Below are 16,290 nucleotides of genomic sequence, written 5' to 3'. Positions count from 1 at the left end.
CAATTGTTTTTGCTGATTTGTCTGGTATAGCAACTGTTACAGATATTTGGTCATGTCGCAAATCATGGTAACTGCGGACTTGTTACCGTGTTTGGACTCAGGGAGAGGTCCTATTGTATCTATAACTAGTAGATCAAATGGTTTACAAGGAGTTGATGTTAAAACGAGTTTTTCTTTCGTTTTGGTTTAACCTTGTTTAAAAGACAATCATTACAACTTTTGATATATTTCAATATATCACGAGTCATGTTCTTCCAATAAAATTTTGTTCGAAGTTTTGCGTAAAGTTTTTTCATTCCGCAATGTCCACCTGAAATTGGATCGTTATGGTAAATTTTCATTAGTTTTAGTTTTGTGTCTTCGTCTGTTACTGTCTCCACTGGATCTGTTAGAATAATTTCTAATGATTTTAAAGTTTTATTTCCAATATCTTTGAAATTTGTAATGGTATAATGTTTGAATAAAATATCATTTTTAGGCCATTCAATTTTCTTAATTTTGCGTTTGCCGGTTTCTGATTCAAGCCTCGAAAGTAATTTCTCTAAAGTCATTATTTCGTTAACAAGCTCAAAACTAAGTAACTCGAGTTTTTTATGTTTAATATGTGCAAAAATTTTTAAATTTGTTGTTTTATTATTTTTATCGTACGTAATTTCAGATATTATCAGTGGAACTTTTTTCGAAAAATTAAATGAAAATTTGTCGTAAACGTGTAAAGTAAGTTGTTTTTCGTCGTTTTTGTCTGGTTCCCTATGTAAATTTTTGTCGTTTGCCTGTTTTGTCATTGCCCTTGTCTGTACTAGAGATATACGCCGCCGATAAACGCCGCCGCCGCCACCGATTTTGGTCGTTTTTCACACGCCGCCGCCGAATATCAAAAATATCGGCGTGGCGGCGCGGCGTCCGGCGCGTTACTATATTTTCTACTTGTTTAAGACTGTTTAGGCCATTTATTGTTCATGTCGAAAATTGTTCGGATATGGTCGAAAGTGGTATCAACGGATGCACATCACCGCCAGTTATAAGAAACTAATTGCGAAATTTAACTCTTTATAACTATTCAAAAGTTATTTAAAATAACAGGCGCTTTCGATGTCAGCTTAACACGGACTTTCCATCACCCAATTCACCAAGTTATTAAAACCAAATACTAAAAGAAAAGTTATATAATAAATTTATATGCTCACTTTGCATTTTTGAAAAAATTTGTAATGAACAATTAATTCAAATAAAATGACCCAAGGCGAACATGTTTTTAAACTGTCCTCAAGAATAAGCGAAATCAGTGATGCAAAATCCTTTAGTAGGTTCTAGGGGCATAAACACTCCTTTGAAATTATTTTTACCTCATACTTAAGTTGAGGATATATGTGCTTATGAGAAGGGTTTGAAAAATCACTTGGGCTTACATTCAAACATCTGTTGTTTATTTGCGAAACTATGCAATAGCGTCTGAAATGTTAATTTTGATTTTCACACTTCATCCTTCAACACCCAAGTCTCTCGGTTTGACATTTCCTAAAGTTGGCGGCCCTATCCAAAACTAGTCCCTTGGAGTGAATCACATTGATTATAGCCTATCAACCAAGTTTAAATATCACCTGCACGTTACGGCTCCTTTTACAATTGTGAATACGTAGGCACATATATTTACCAGGTGAAGCTTTGTCCTTCGCAAGAACACTCAAAGTGGTGAAGCAAAATCCCAAGACAGTGGAACTAATGACCGTGTGTGATATTACCCTAACGTAGCGGACAGTCGAAATGGTCTGAAAACTGAAGCTACGCGGTCATCCATAATGAGCTCCTATATCGTAAGGCCGGAAAACAGTAGTTAACAACTTTCAACTTAAAATCCGTCGACTTTCATTCTAAATTTGATTTAACGAAGACTATTGAAATCATTGGTCTACATTTTAAAAATTTTACCCAGGGTCCTTGTAAAATTTTAATTATGTAGATGCGCCGAGGATTATACGGATTTTCACCCATGACGCAATGACATCCACTTAGACTGCTTATGATTTCGAGGGCGGCATCTTTGGCCGAATAGTCACTCCCTAACGTTTCAAAGTGTAGCTCGGCAGCATAGCGCGACAAAAGCATCCGTTGGAAAGTCTTTGGAGCTACACCTAGAGCTTCTAGGAAAGTGACGTCGACGAAGGCATGAGTTCGAAGTCGCAGTCCTATAGCTTATGTACTGGCATATGGTGTGAGGCTCAGGAGGCGTGGTAGCGACTGGTGGTAGGGATTCCTACTGTTCGCACATCGGAAATTTTAGCTCGTAAAAACAGCCGAAAAAACTAGAGGCGCCCTGTGCCACGATAGTCATGAGTATTAATAGACCATTCATAGCAACCCTCAGTCGCCTTTATGCGTGACCGCAAAGGAGCGACAAATGATTTAAAGAAATTGTGTTCGCGACGATTATTAGGAGTTAACCCTAGGTGAAACTACGCTTTGCACGAGATATACAGGCAAAAGTGTGACTATTTTATGTATATCTATTTCTTTTCAGCAGACGCAGAAGTACCAATTCCAAAGACCGGGGTTAGGTTCGAAGCCTCTCTGGAGCATGCGAACGAGGGACAATCCCTTCGCAAGGAGATACTCCTGAAAATTTTCGAACGGTCTGCGAGATTTTGATGCAAAAACCCCGGATCTTTCCGAAATGGCCAACACGTTGATTTCCTTAAATACATATAAACAAAACCTTTCCTAAATATTATTTTTTTAAATAGAAAAATCAAGCTTTTAAAGTAAGAACACCGGCGTACGCCGGCGCGCAGCCTACGCCGCCGCCGCCGATAAAGTGATCGGCGTAAACCTCTAGTCTGTACTGCTAAAATTTGTTTGTTCGATTCTTTAAACTCATCGACTGTAATTCGAGATAGTGCATCAGCACCAACGTTTGATTTACCCTTAATATATACAATAGTGAAATTATATTCAGCTAGTTCCAGCCTTATTCTTGAAAGTTTTGAAGATGGGTCTTTCATGTTGAATAGGTATACTAGAGGTCTATGATTTGACTTTACAATAAAATGGGTGCCATAAACGTATGGTCGAAATTGCTTGATTGCAAAGTAAATAGCTAAGAGTTCCAACTCTATAATTGTTTTTTCTGTTCGGCTTTATTAAATGCTTTAGAAGCGAAAAAAATTGGTAAATCACTGCCCTGCTGTTCTTTACCCCAAATAACGCCACATCCCGTTGTTTAAGCATCAACGGTAATAATGAATTGTTTAGTAAAATCTGGATACTGAAGTAATTTTGGTGAAAGTAACGCTGCTTTCAAAGATAAAAATGCCCTTTCGCACTCAAAATCCCAACGAATTCAACTCTTTTTCTGCTTAATGGATTTGGCTGCCAGAGACGCAAAATTTGGTATAAACCTTCTGTAATAGTTTGCAAACGCGACGAATCGTCGTACCGCGTCTTTATCAGTCGGTTTTGTATACTTTTTGATTGCGTTTATTTTGGAGTCGTCTGGCAACAAACCTTTGGCTGAACATTTGTGACCTAAAAATGTGACTTCTGGTCGTAAAAAGTTGCATTTATTTGTGTTAAGTTTGAGATTGAAGGACCTAAAAGTATTGAAAACTTTTGAAAGATTTTTAATATAGTGTGCTTCACTACAACCTATGACGATAATATCGTCCACGTACAAAAATGCGACATTGGGTGGTATACCCGAAAAAGCTATTGCCATCATTCGTGAGAATGAATTTGGTGCTATATTTAAAATTCCATCTAAATGCACCTCGGTCAGTGCTGAAAGAAGTAATGTGACGTGAGTCAGGATGCAAGGGGATTTGATGAAATCCTGAAAAAAGATCTAATGTGGAAAAATACTTTGCCCTGCCAAGATTGTCTAAGATATCGTCAACTCTAGCTAGTAGAAATTTATCAGCAATGAGTTTTTTGTTTACCGCGCGTTGTCTAACAGTTTATTTACTTGGCGATTCATTTCTTCGCGTTGAGAGTATGGCAATCGATAGTTTTTAACATATACCGACTCGTTGTCTGTCAATCTTAATTTTTGCTCGTAGAAGTTGTTTAAAGTCATTTTGTCCGTGTCAAGAGCGAAAATGTCGGCATAATCTATGAAAAGGTCAATTAATTTACTTTGAGCATGTTGAGGTATTTGATTTTTTTAAATTGAAATTAGTTTTTTCGTACGTTTGTCTTCTGTTTCTGTCTTGTTAATTGTATAAACATTGTAATTTGAAAGTTTTTCTGTCCGAATACTGTTTCTTTTCACATACTTGACATCATCCGTGGTGTTTATGACTTTAATTATTGGATTACTGGAATTAACAATGCACCTAGCTGTGAAAACACCCTTTTCAATTTCCTGCGAGTCCACGAAAAGTGGTTCCGGTGAATCTCCTAAATCGAAAAGTCTGAATATTTCACATCTGGGAGGAATGATACAACTGTCGCTTACTGTTCCGTGCAGGATTGGTATCGGGACTTTTTCATTACCTATCCAAAAGGAAATACTATTTCTTTCATAATTAATAATGCATTTGTTAATTTTCAGCAAATCTATCAAGTATGCCATCGGATGAAATATTAAAGTCTTCATTTACTACATGTAAAGTATGTTTAATAGAAAAGTTTGAAAAATTTAGATTTGCTGCAATTTTACCTAAAGTAGAAACTGAATTAGAAGTGACACCGGTAATGTTAATAATGTCGTTGGTATTTAAGGAAATATTGTAACGTACACCTTGAAAGTGCATCCGCCCCTTTGCGCGATCAATGTGGATTTGCCCTCAGCTAGCTCTGTTTAAAGGCGGGATCCTCAACCCTTTTGCCACATTGATGCGAGGCGGATGTTACAATCATCATCATCATACGCCTCCATACATCCCACCAGAAGCCCACCCTACCTTGGACCGCTCGTTTATTTCGGAGTTCCGCAGGTCCCCTTTCTTACCTTTGCTCCTCGCGATTCCACACTACCTACCCTTTTGCCATCATCCCCATCCCCAACCGATTAAATCAGCAAACCATATTCCAATTTCTTTTCAAACTTCAAACAGGTATTTTAATACAAAAAGAAACATGCTTAACAAATTTGTCTTTTAACACTTCTAAATTAAACAGACATTTATATTTAATATCGAATGCCCTGGTACAATTCGAGAGTTCGATCGGCTATTAAGAAACGTCAAAAATATTATGGTAAGTGGCGTAAAAATAGGACAGATATTTCCTGGTGTCGATACAAAGAAGTGCGAAATGAAACAACAGCTATTATCATGCAGGCAAAGTGTAGGTACAGTAAATCAAAGCTAGATCCCTCACTTCCATCCAAGGAGTTGTGGAGAAACTTAAAAAGGTTTAAAATACATGGCAAGGATACTACTAAGTGTGAAATAGATGTGGATGAACTAAATGACTTTTTTGTTAGCACTAACAATGACGTCAATGCTCCAGCCCTGCTAAAAGATTACTCCTCCTATGTCGGCCCTGATAACAAATTTCAATTTGATACAATTGGCGAGGTTGATGTTTTGAAGGCTTTATTAAGTATAAAATCGAATGCTTTGGGGGAGGATGGAATCTCTCTAAGATTTATTAAGATCGTAATGGAGTTTATACTAGGTCCGCTTACTCACATCATAAATTTCTGCTTCACCTTTTCATGTTTTCCCACGATGTGGAAGAAAGCAATTATTCTTCCTATTGCAAAAAAAACTAATGCTACGTGTGCAGGTGATTATAGGCCTATCAGCATACTGCCTACATTTTTGAAAATTTAATGGCAGCACAAATTTCTTACTTTATCCAGCAAAATAAATTACTCAGTCCGTTGCAATCTGGCTTCAGACCAAAGCACAGCTGCTCTACAGCAATGGTTAAAGTATTGGATGATATAAGAACTAGTTTTGATACTGGCGACCTAACACTTCTTTGTTTACTAGATTTCTCCAAAGCATTTGATTCTGTGAATCATGAGCTGCTATGTACGAAGCTGCAGTATTACTTCGGATTTGAGGATAGCTCAGTCAAGCTTATTGCCAGTTATCTTAAGGATAGAACGCAGAAAGTTAAATCAGGAAATTCTTTGTCGCAGTCTAAACCTGTGTATGCTGGCGTACCGCAAGGGTCGGTCCTTGGTCCACTTCTGTTTAGTCTATTTGTGAATGATATTTTTGATGTGTGCCAGTATGTCAATATTCATGCATATGCCGATGATATGCAGTTACATTTGTGAAGTCGTATCGGTCTTGTTGAAGATTTATGTTTCAAAATTAATAATGATCTGTCTGCAATCTCTCTTTGGGCTAGTGAAAATTCGTTGTATTTGAATGCATCCAAGTCTTATGTCTTGCCTATATGTCATAGTGTTGTATATAATATTGACCTTCCTGCGTTGTATATTGGAACTAGTTCACTTAAATTTGTTGACAGAGTAAAAATTCTAGGTTTTATTGTGAACTGTAAACTTACTTGTAGTGACCATGTCAACAGGGTAGTTACCAATAATTATGCCATATTACGGAAGTTAAGAGTCTCGGCCCCATTCACACCCGTTGAAACCAGGCGAAAACTTGTGCTGCAGTTAATTATGCCACTTATAACGTACGCCGATACAGTATATGGTAAGATGGACTCAGTGTCATACAACAAAGTTGCTGTAGCGTTTAACAATGCTACGAGATACGTTTACGGGATTGGTAGATATCATCACATATCTGCCTGGCGAACGAAAATTCTTGGGTGCAGCCTTGAAAATTATCTAGCCGCCAGGAATTGTATCTTTATATACAAATTATTATTGTGGAAGACACCAAATTACTTATTCGAAAGGTTGAGACCAGTGAGATCACTGAGACATCAGAGTCTGGTCGTACCATCGCACAATTACTTAACTTCATCTAGACTATTTTTCATTAGTGCGGTTAAATTATGGAATTCAATCCCAGATAATGTGAAGGCTGGACTAAATAGATTCAACTACAAGGATGTAGTACTCAAGTACTTCAAAGCTGTATGAAAACAATGCAAAAACATTGTAAGGGTGTTTAAGATACCTGCTTCTCTTTTCTTTCCCCTTTTCCCACTTTGATCTTGACTATCTTTTCTTTCGTTAAGGTTAGATGTATTCTAAATTTGTTATTTAGATTTAAGTTAGAATATACATATTTACACTGTTTTATGTTTAATAACCTAGTTGAAGTACTTCTAAAAGACTATATCTGGTCTTACTCTTTACTACGTTGGTAAATAAATAAATAAATAAATAAATATAAATATATAAATAAATATAAAATATGCCTACGCATAACACATATGTATAAGTGGATTGGACAACCTTACAACATATACATATATTATTTTAAAATTCCATCAACGGACTCTCTTTATGTGCGTTATTCATCATGGGTTCTGTCAAAGCTAAAAAACTTACACCCATGGTCGTACAAAAAAAAACTTATATAAAATATTACAATCTTCTGTTTTCTTCTGTGTCAGCACCAAAAAAAATTAAACCCTTCGCTTGACTCAAGATGAGCATTACTTTTAATGAAACACCCAAATCCTACAGCCTACCTAAAAGAGCTCTCTTCGGTGGAAAATGGATATTTGGGATAGCTGGATATTTCAGCAATCATGAAACTATTGCGATCTTGGGACCCCGGTTTGGTGATTTTGTGAATTGTGTTAGAATCAATTAATTCGAGCTAATTTAATATCCAATTGCATTAGCAGAAGTCAATTAGATTTCTAATTATAAAGGTAACCCAATTTTTTTTTGCTAATGGCAACTAATTGCAATTAGATTTATCATTAGAATAAAAATTTCAATTATCTAATGGGAATTAGTTGAACTATTTCTAATTGTTTAATGAATTAGAGAATATAAACCAATTGCATCAGTTGCTAATTCTAATTGGAATTTAACTTGTATGGTATACACCAAGTACAAAATTGAATTACAGCAAAGAAAAATAATAGCCTTTGATCCCAATTAGAGAATAGCCTTTGAGGTGATGTTGAGAGTTAACGTTGAAGATTTGAGGAAGGGATTTGATCTCAAGGGCATATCGAGCCCATATTAAACTTAATTGTTTGTTGGGAATTTAATAACCCCGGCAACTAATAAAATTATCAAAAAAAAAAAAAAATTTTACCAAAAAAATTACCGGAAGAAAATTATGAAACGTTTACCTGGGGCTTGCAGAAAGGCATTAGAAATTTTGTGACAAGTCACACCAACAAAAATTTAAAGTACATGAACCCCAAAAAGGCGCAAAAAAAAAGTAAAAATCTGTCTGAAAAAAACATTAACTTCCCCGACTTACCAAGGTTTAACTGCTGTCCCAACTGCTATTCCACATCCATCATGCGCGTTAGCCAAAAAAAAACTATGTAGTTTTCGTGCCGCCTGGAATCCTAGGCCTTTGGCCTTAAAATTGCTTTTTTCCGGACGAACGCGGGTTTCTTTATGGGCGTTTTGCCCCGCCGCACATAATTTTTGAAAACAAAAAAAAAACAAACTGTACGATTTTGTCCTTACTGGACCTCGCGCCAGGGATATATGTATATATATTAAATAATAAAAACGTTTACGCGGTCCTGCGCACAGTCGACATACTCAACTTTAATGACACAGCTATTCTATTCCTTTAATGCTAACTAACCCCTTTATATAGGCAATAGCTAAACAGCAACACCGTTTCTGGTTGCCGTTTCTATTGTTTTACCTTCCAGCCAACAACGACCCTGTCTTCCTATATCCATCCTTTCCCTAAGCATTAGCCCACCGTACCTACAAATTCGTCATGTGGCAACCTTCTGACATGAAGCTTTTAACTTCCCTGTGGTGAGAAAGTTGTTGCTGTCGTTTGTTTTGACATTTCACGGCGCAGACCACGGCATCACAAGACAACAAACTTTATACTAAATGTATAGGAAAAATAGTGCAAAATGCGACCATTAATGCTGCAAGGTCGCTCATTCCATAACTGAAGTCAAATTCAATCGCGAGGGCGACCTACCATCTTCCTGCTCAAAAGATCAAAGGCCAAACGTCTGGCACTCGCCAAATGGCGAACGTCTTGGTACTTACGATGGGCATCAGGGAGCGGCATGGTGCTTAGATGTTGATTGGACCACGTCGAAACCTATATCGGGCGCAGGCGATATGACGACAAAAACACGGGATGCAGAACATGGCATTGCAATTGCATCCATACCTGCAAAGTCGTCGGCGCGAACATGCGGCTTCAGGCACTCTGGCAATCAAGCGACCCACTCCACGGATAAAGCTATGGGACAAAATCCATAACTGTTCGCGATTGATGCACGCACAGCATATGAAAGCACTGCCGAGCAAAGCCCAATACTCCGTATACCAATGCTGTCATCTAAAATCACATCTATGCTGTGGGGACCCTTGGATGAAACAATAATCACAGGGCACAAAAATGGCCAAATTTCTATTTGGGCTATACGGAAGGGTGGTCGTGAGATTAATTCAGTAAATGATCATACGGCTGTTATAAACGATATGCAGATGAATAAAGATGGTATTCTGTTTGTTACTGCATCCAAAGATACATCAGCTAAGCTATTTGACTCGGAATCACTGATGTGTCTGAAGACCTATAAACCAGAAAGGCCTGTAAACTCGGCTGCAATCAGCTCAATTATGGACCATGTTGTCTTGGGTGGTGGACAAGACGCCATGGAGGTGACAACAACATCAACCTGGTGTTTTTCCATGAAGGCCACCCCACCCAATGCATCACGAGCGGTCCAAGGTAGCGTATATCTTGCAAACGCCCAAACGTGGGGAACACCCACCCTGACAATATTACTGTCTATACATGATATTAAAGAGATGTCTGCTTGAGTGTCTACTAAGAAAGAACAAAATTTTTGTGACTCGTTAAGTTGTAATTCTATGAAATCTGAGTTATTTAAATTTAAACAATAGATGCCTATTGGTGAGGGAAGTTCGCTTACTCGCTTAGTTCATCCCCCCTCAGTGTTCGCTCCTGAGGGGCACTCGCGTTTAAAGCGCGGACGTTTGCATTTCTACCTCTACCGTTTGACGATCTAGAGTTGTTACCTCTATTGTTACTATTATTTGAATTAGAATTTGTATTTGAACGTGTATTACTATTGTTGTTATTTTGGTATCTATGTCTGTTATCATATCGATATCGCTGACTATTGTTACCGTTATGGTTGCTATTGTATGAAAATGAACTATTATTTCTATAACCAGTATAGCTGCAATTTGGGTAAAAGCCAAGGTAACTATTGTTACCACGCGATCGAAAAGCTAAAACCTGACGCTCTGCTACTTCGGTGTTTTGTTCTACAATTAATTTCGCTACTACGTCTTTCGGATCAGTAAATACCGTTGAGGCTAAAATGGCTTTGACTAAATTGGATTTTGCATTTAAACGACACACGTTAACCGTTTGTTCGACTGCCATTTCATGAGCTTTCGCTTGAGTGATCCCTTCAATAATAAGAGACCGCTCAAGTGAGTCAGCTAATTCCTCAACTTTTTTGGCAAAATCTGTATAATTATTATTGTTAACGTGCAACGCTGCAATTTTCCCTGCTACAACTTTCGAGTTGTCTGGTTTGATCCTACTACGTAGAGCTACTTTAATTTCGTAAACTGACGTTACTTGCGTCGGTATTGCTTCACGGGCTTTACCCTCTAGTTTTGATTTTAAAAATGCTATAAAGGTATTAGTTAAATTTTCAGTAGCGAACTCTTCAAGTAATTCAATTTTGTCTATAAATGTCTCAAGTGCTAGAGGATCACCGCTGTAGTTTTCTCTAATAGAATTAGCACACATTTTAATGAAAGTTTTCTTTTCCTCAAGTGTTGCCATGATTTGATCGTTAAGATCTGAAGCTGAATTAGAAGAAGGTGGGGCAACGTTGGTACTAATTGAATCGTTAAGATTTGACTTTAAATTAGAAGAAGTTGAAGTCAATTTTACGCTGTTTGAATCGTTAAGATTTGACTTTAAATTAGAAGAAGTTAAATTTTTGCTAGAAGAATCTTCGAAGCCTGTGAAATCTGCTGACAATGATAATTTATTTTCCTGTTTTGTGACTGTTTTGGTCGAAGATGAAGTTAAAATTTCGGAGCTTGAAGCTAATTTAGCGGAATCGGATTTTGAATCTGAAGTTTTGTGAACTCGTTTCCTATTTCTAAAGTTGTACATATGTAGTTATAAGAAGAGCAAAGGAATTTAGTTTAAACTACTATGGAATTAATGTAGTACTTATTTTAATATAGGAATTTATAGTTGAAGTTGAAATGTTGAGGAAAAAGAGAAAAAAAAATGTTGGGAAAAGGGAATTGATTTACAGTGAATTGTCGCTAACAAAATATTTAAAAATTTATTGGCAGAATTAATTGCAACTGAAATATAATTGTATGAAAAATCTGTAAGGAGTAATTGAATTTTAAAATGGCTCAGAAGTATGAATTGGTAAAAATCTCAAAATTGTGGTAAACTGTTCTAAAAAATCCATATATATTCACGGACGCACCGCTTTCTTAAAAAAAATCTCAATTGGTTTTTCACGGAACCACCGCTTTATATCAAAAACATTGTTTGGTTTTTCACGAAACCACCGCTTTATATCAAAAAAATATCAAATTTATAGGGTACCTGCAGACTGCTTATCTAGTTCACTCCGTCTTATATGGTGATATTTTGTTGGAAAATGTACGTATTAAAAAAACCATGGTATAAATATTACCAGGTAAAACCATTTACTCTTCTTGGCGGCCATGATGGTTTTTTGATTTTTAAAAAAATTTTAAAATCACTCTCTTAAACTTTGTGGAATTGCCAAACCAAAGAAAACACACACAAAATTGTTGGTATGACATTTTTCACTTTTTTTAATGGCAAAAAAATAAAATGCGTATGAAATAAGTGAAAAAATATTTCGAAAAGTTTTGAAATCCGTTTTTATGTATATGGAAAAAAAACCAGCGAACCCTGTTTCGCGATAACTGACGCCAACAGGGGGCAACAAGAGAGATCAAAGTCTTCCCCCACCTGATTCTCCGAACTCAGTCGAGATCTTCCCATAACTTTCCCACGCCAGCAAAAGCGCTGTAGCTCTTGGCAGCTTAGCTGCCATTTACCGGCTGAACGGCCAAAGTCTGCCGCCGTGGTCTAGAGCTAGTGTGTTGGCCTATCCATCAAAAATATTTAAGAAAATTTGTATAAATGGTATCGATTGTCTCTCGGCATTACATTGGCACCAAAAGTTCGCGGCCTTAGCAGATAAAGTTTTGGCTCGGCATAAAACATGTATTTAGGTGAGCCAGCTAGACCTTAATCTCCTCGGATATATGTCACACCAAATTGTTATTATTAGTAGGTATGTATCTATTGCGTACACCTTGGCACAACAAATTGTTGAAGAAAATTCCTCAGAAGAGGATCGTGGCCTGATGCTTCTTTTTGCGGGAAACCACAATACAATTCTGAATTGAAAATTCTAGAATGCGGCTGACCGTTGAGATTTCTTTCCCACCAAAAAAAGTTATTTCCACCGGTTTTGGATAAAATATCATATTAATGTTAGAACGCAAAAATATATGGTAATTCTATACGACAGCATGACACTGGTAATACGCGTTCAAAAATACCGAGAGAGGTGTAAAAAGATTCGTATTGACCTCGACAACAATAATCCGAAGGCGGAAAATAAAAATTTTAGATCGTTCAAAAGATATTAACGAAAAACCGAAAAATGACCCCGGAGTGCTCCGAAACCGAGGGTGGAGTCCATAGTATTTTTGCGCAGAACACCTTTCTGCATTGGCGGCCTTTGACCGCGCTTATAAAAAATTACCTTGGGTGGGTCCAACACCGGTTTGGAGACCAAAACTATATCCGCACAAAACACTTATGTTCACAATTTTTTTTGTGGGTACCACAAAATCATCAAAATTAAAACAACCACATTAACATTTTCAAAATTTCTTTTGCAAATATATCTTGACAGACCCAGAATTGTTTACCTCCGCGTCTTTTGATACCCCTCTTGATATTTTTGGACGTGTATTAAGAGTGTCATACTGTCGTATAGAATTACCAAATATATTACAGTTTGTTATATTTCTGTTATGAAAACAAAACCAAAATAAAAAAATTAAAATGTGAGAGCAGTGAGAATTTAAAAATTTTTTTAAATGTCATTTCGGCTCTCACCGGTTTTACCTTGTAATATTTATACCATGAAAAAAACTGAAGTAGAATGAAAATTTGAAAAATGGAAATTCAGGCATGTGAAACTTTAAATGGAAGATTTGTGAAATGATTTGAAAATTTGAAAAATGGAAGCTTGATAGTATGAGAATTTGTAAAATGAGTTGAGAAGTTTTTAAATTAGAAATTTGAAAATATGAAAAACTTGAAGAAAATGTAAATCTGTAAAATGAATTAAAACTTGAGAAAAAAATTTAAATGTAGATCTGCAAATGTTGAGATTTATAAAATGGTTCGAAAAAATTTTAAAATTGTTGAAACTGAGGTAGTTAAATTTAGACGCACGCACCGTTTTAGTAAAACAATCCAAGTCTTTTATATAAACGGACGCACCGTTGTTATCAAAAAAAATCCAAAATATTTTATACGAACGGACGCACCGTTGTAATCAAAAATAAAAAAAATTTATAATATTTAATGTGGTCGCACCGCACTTAATAAAAATTTTAAATTTTTTTTGTATACTTACGTAAGAAAAAAACCTTAGGAAAAATTTTATTAATACATACATATATCATATACTTATTTTTCTGCTTCTGTGCTGCTATGATAATGGCTGCCGCTGATGTTAATGCTGGCCTTCGCTGCCGACGGTGGTTGCTGCTGCTGGGCTTTGCTGTTGATGTTCGCCGCTGCTGGTGTTCGCTGCCGCTGGCGGTGGTACAGTTTATGGATCCGTTATCTGAGTGGCGTGGGTTTTTGCATGCCGTTATGTATATTATAATTAAATGATTTATGTTATCTTTGATCTTTTTAATTTAAAACTTTGTAGTTCGTAGAATTTAGTTATTTCCGTAGTGTTTAGTTTTTAGATAATTTGTTGTATTAGGAAATAGTATTTTGTAGATTTTTGTTATTTCGCATTTTGTTGTTAATTTTATTACATTTGTTAAGTTAATTTTATTATGTTCGGATCACACGCACTCACGCACTCACCTATACCACCACCAAAGACCGTCACGGTCGCCATGTGAGACACGTTCGGATGTTACCTGCCTCGATGGTTTTTATGTTTAAACCAAATCGTTGAAAATTATCTCCTGGCCGTCTTGGCGGACGCCGCCTCCAAATCTTTGCCAACTTGGTTGCTTTAAATAGGGTTAACGTGTCGGACGTCTTCGTCCAGTGTTAATTAAAATCACAGGACACAATTTGATTTAATTCTAAAGAACTCTCTTTATTAGCACACTCTTAACAAAAAAAAGCAAAACACATCCGCAGTTAAAGTATGCGAAAATTGGAATGTCTCTATAACATTTTTATCTCCGTGACGTCGGCCGCAGTTGTATTTGACAGGCGCGTGCAGGTGGCCCAACCACATAGAATACCTTATAATGCATTGATCTAATGCTTATGTTCCTTATAATATTCTGTGCTGGCAAACGGCGCAAACGGAGGTAGGGTGTAAGAGTCTGTTTCCCTGCCCTACACGATGCTGCCGAAAAAGAGGGGGGAAGAAGACGGGGAAGGGGCTGATGCTCAGCATTGTTACCACTACCGAGATAGTACTTATGAGTGGTAGTAGCCGTTTGAGTTATTGGCGCCGTGGGGCGCGAGCAGCAGCGGGTACTTGGTGTGGGTTCCTGAGCAGCGGTGCTGCTGGATGGTAGTGGTGGGGGGGGGGGGGGGACTAAGGCGTAGACTACGGGACGCCCTTGGGCGTGAACAGCAAGGAGCCACAAAACATTTATAAAAGTTACGTGGACGTCGGGTTTTGGGATCAAGCCCAGAACAAACTGTCCGATGCAACCATCCCTTACACGAGACACACTGAACAGAGCGTCCTAAAATGATTCTTTTTCGGCAGATGCAGCAAACCCATTTCTCAGGACCGGGCTCAGGAGACGGACCCGGATTGGGTTCGATACCTTCCCGAAGCAAGAGAATAAGGAGCAGTCCCGCTGCAAGGAGCTGCTGGGAGGATGGCAGTTTGTGGGAGGGACGCGACAAATTAAATAGGGTTACACTGAAATGACAGTCCTTGGTCGGGAAAAATCCCGAGTCGCTCCGGTACATAGAACCGACTGCCTTGGGAAGCGAACTATGCCGTGATCTATTAGTGTGGCTGAACATAGGTATTTTTATGAAAAGTACGGACACCAAGGAATCGTGCAGTTTCGAAAATATATGCACCATACGAAACCTAAACCAATTTAAAATTCATCATTCAACCTCAAAAACTCGACTAGTAAATCGATTCACGTAAAAATGTCATTAGTAAATAATGGAGATGCCTTAACGAAATGTACTCATTGAGCATGTTAACTTACTCATTCCGTATGTTCGGAACATTCGTGTCTCTATTTAAGAATTTGGGGAATCGTTTTTTATTTGGAATATTATGTATATATGTACTTATTTGGAATATTCGGACATCGTGAGGTAGCATCAAACCAACGTGTTCCGAATATTCTAAACTAACGGTTTATCCGGAACACTTCCATGAATACTTAAATGGAAAGGAGCTTTCCGAAATTTCAGAACAAAAAAGTAAATACTCCCTGTGTAGCAGGACCGCACTAAAGCTTAACTCGTCTGTCAAAGTCAATGCCGGTATATAAAGTTCTAAGACAATAAGCCATTGTCTTTTATTATTATTTTTTGCCAGTTCATTGCGGCTCCTGAGTAGAGTATCACCCCATGTCAGCTACCAGTTCGAAATCGTTTCAGTATTTGTCACAAAAACGGCCAATGTCAGAATTAGGTTGAAGAACGCCTTATGTTGTTGTAGCAATGCTTCGCCCCACCTAATGGCTACGACCGATCACAAATTGTCATCAATATCCTCTAACGGGGAGTCCAATGAAACGTGCTGTTTCAACAGGGGTGGACCATAATGAAAGGGGTGTTAGAGGCGTTGGTTCCACATTACAATTACAGAGATGGTTGGTGTCATGCTGGGACACATTGCAAGCGGGGCATACATTTTGTATGTCGGGGTTGATTCTGGATATGTAAGAGCTTAACCTGTTATAGTATCAAGAACGAAGTTGAGACAGAGTGA

The 16,290-nt window shown here is 37.5% G+C and overlaps 1 protein-coding gene and 1 pseudogene across 4 annotated transcripts in view; both read left to right on the top strand.

Annotated features, from left to right (window-relative positions):
• Window positions 1-16,290, top strand: part of LOC137239928 (haloacid dehalogenase-like hydrolase domain-containing protein 2) — a 218,115-nt gene that overhangs the window by 56,635 nt on the left and 145,190 nt on the right. The window lies entirely within an intron of this gene.
• LOC137239071 (eukaryotic translation initiation factor 3 subunit I-like) lies at window positions 8,947-9,874 on the top strand (annotated as a pseudogene).

The sequence above is a fragment of the Eurosta solidaginis genome, chromosome 2 (assembly GCF_040869045.1).
Source record: "Eurosta solidaginis isolate ZX-2024a chromosome 2, ASM4086904v1, whole genome shotgun sequence".
In the NCBI taxonomy this organism is placed as follows: Eukaryota; Metazoa; Arthropoda; class Insecta; order Diptera; family Tephritidae; genus Eurosta; species Eurosta solidaginis.
This window is presented reverse-complemented; position numbering and strand designations above follow the sequence as displayed.